Raw genomic sequence first — 2,578 nt, 5'->3', positions numbered from 1 at the left:
TCAGCTGAGTGAGCTAGTAGTCCAGCTAGTTGAGCTGATTTAACTTGGAACGAGCTAGGCTGAGCTTGATTGACCTACGTCTAGCTGATCGAGCTTCTTGTAAGCATCGCCCAGCTTCTGTACAGCTTATCCTAGCTGGCTTCTTTTTCTTATAAGGTTAAGTCTCAGCATCCTGCCGTCCTTAACCTTCTATCTTGGCCATGGAACGTTAGCCTTTAAGGTCTTAAGACCTGCTGGTACGTTTCCCTCGAACCATGTCCGTCCCGACAATCCTATCCAGGATTAGGGGCGTGACAGGTGGTTTGCCGTCTGCGAAGTTGCGAAAAGTCCACTAAACCTTATCATTTAGAAGAAGAAGAAGTCGTAACAAGGTTTCCGTAGGTGAACCTGCAGAAGGATCATTGTCGTACCCTGGAAACAGAATGACCTGAGAACGATGAAACATCACTCTCGGTAGGCCGGTTTCTTACTGTGCCTGCCGATTCCGTGGTTATGCGTTCATCCATGCCCAAGACTTCAGTTTTTGTTGGATCGTACGCATAGCTTCCGGATATCACCAAAGCCCGGCACGAAAAGTGTCAAGGAATATGTAACTAAACAGCCTGCTTTCGCCAACCCGGAGACGGTGTTTGTTCGGAAGTAATGCTGCAATGTAAAGTCTAAAACGACTCTCGACAATGGATATCTCGGCTCTCGAATCGATGAAGAACGTAGCAAAATGCGATACTTGGTGTGAATTGCATAATCCCGTGAACCATCGAGTCTTTGAACGCAAGTTGCGCCCCAACCCTTCTAGCCGAGGGCACGTCTGCCTGGGTGTCACAAATCTTCATCCCCCATCCTCTCGAGGATAGGGGACAGAAGCTGATCTCCCGTGTGTTACCGCACGTGGTTGGCAAAAATCCGAGCTAAGGATGCCAGGAGCATCTTGACATGCGGTGGTGAATTCAATTCTCGTCATATAGTCAGACATTCTTGTCCAAAAGCTCTTGATGACCCAGAGTCCTCAACGCGACCCCAGGTCAGGCGGGATCACCCGCTGAGTTTAAGCATATCAATAAGCGAAGGAAAAGAAACTAACAAGGATTTCCTTAGTAACGGCGAGCGAACCAGGAATAGCCCATCTTGAAAGTCGGACGTTTTCGGCGTTCGAATTGTAGTCTGGAGAAGCGTCCTCAGCGGCGGGTCAGGCCCAAGTTCCCTGGAAAGGGGCGCCAGAGAGGGTGAGATCCCCGTCGTGCCCAGACCCTATCGCACCACGAGGCAACTATCTACGAGTCGGGTTGTTTGGGAATGCAGCCCCAATCGAGCGGTAAATTCCGTCCAAGGCTAAATGTGGGCGAGAGACCGATAGCAAACAAGTACCACGAGGTAAAGATGAAAAGGACTTTGAAAAGAGAGTCAAAGAGTGCTTGAAATTGTCGGGAGGGAAGCGGATGGGGGCCGCCGATTCGTCCCGTTCGGATGCGGAACGGAGCAATCCGGTCAGCCAATCAATTCGGGCCATGGACCAACGCTGATTAAGGTGGTGACCTAAGCCCGGGCTTTTGTTACGCCCACGGAGACGTCACTGCCTTAATCGTGGTCTGCAGCACGCGCCTCACGGCGTGCCTTGGCATCTGCGTGCTCAGGACGGAGTCTGACATGTGTGCGAGTCAACGGGTGAGTAAACCCGTAAGGTGCAAAGAAGCTGATTGGCTGGATCCCTCACGGGTGCACAGCCAACCGACCTTGATCTTCTGAGAAGGGTTAGATTGTGAGCATGCCTGTCGGGACCGAAAGATGGTGAACTATGCCTGAGCGGGATTCCTAGTTCTAGCAACCCTAAGACAGCTAAACCTAATTGAGTCGCAGCTCGAAATAACAAAAATGGAAAATTGCCTAAATTGCTCTAAGTGCTAAGTTTTCTCTGAAAAAATCTCTCTTTATGCTCCTCGCCTAGGACTCCTTATATACTAGCTCCAAGGTTGGTTTACGCTTTTAACCTTCTGCCCTTAAGACGTCATAGCATAAAAATGAAGATATTTCATTTTTCCCGATCTTCACAATTATCTTCAAAACTTCCGTATTTATCCGCGGAAACTTGACATTTATCCTCCCTTGTGGACCAAACGTAAACCGTGCGGTGGTTTACGGGCTTTTGGTTAAGAAATCGTAGGATGGGCCTCGAGTCGTGTCTTAGGTCCCTATGGGCCGTCTTCCGACTCGATACGTTTCTTACGATTTCTTTCGATAAAGAAAAAACTTTCCGTGGTTTTTTACTCGAAAAGTTTGATCGATAATTTTGAATAGCGGAAAACATAGACTGAGCTTGCTACGGTCTTCGGGAGATAGCATTTGAAGGTTTGACGAGAATGCATGGACTGGTGTCGTCTTGACGTTTCGGAAGAGCTAAGTTGCTATGCAGCGACCGAGCGGGACGAGCTCTCGGTCGAAAGAAAACAAAATATAGGTTCTATTATACGCGGATCCATAAATGATCCAATTACCATCCTTCTTTTTTTTTTGTAGGAGTTAAAAAAATAATATGATGGTTCCGTTGCTTTATATATCATTTTTTTTTATCTGTCTATAATTC

The 2,578-nt window shown here is 47.8% G+C and overlaps 1 non-coding gene across 1 annotated transcript; it reads left to right on the top strand.

Annotated features, from left to right (window-relative positions):
- The first annotated feature begins 666 nt into the window (after nucleotides 1-666).
- On the top strand, nucleotides 667-822 carry LOC117131005. The gene has a single exon (XR_004454240.1). It is a non-coding gene; the product is annotated as a 5.8S ribosomal RNA (ribosomal RNA).
- Nucleotides 823-2,578: the final 1,756 nt, after the last annotated feature.

Source organism: Brassica rapa, unplaced genomic scaffold (genome assembly GCF_000309985.2).
Source record: "Brassica rapa cultivar Chiifu-401-42 unplaced genomic scaffold, CAAS_Brap_v3.01 Scaffold0778, whole genome shotgun sequence".
In the NCBI taxonomy this organism is placed as follows: domain Eukaryota; kingdom Viridiplantae; phylum Streptophyta; class Magnoliopsida; order Brassicales; family Brassicaceae; genus Brassica; species Brassica rapa.
The sequence above is the reverse complement of the archived record's forward strand: the minus strand, read 5'-3'. Positions and strand labels throughout refer to the sequence as shown.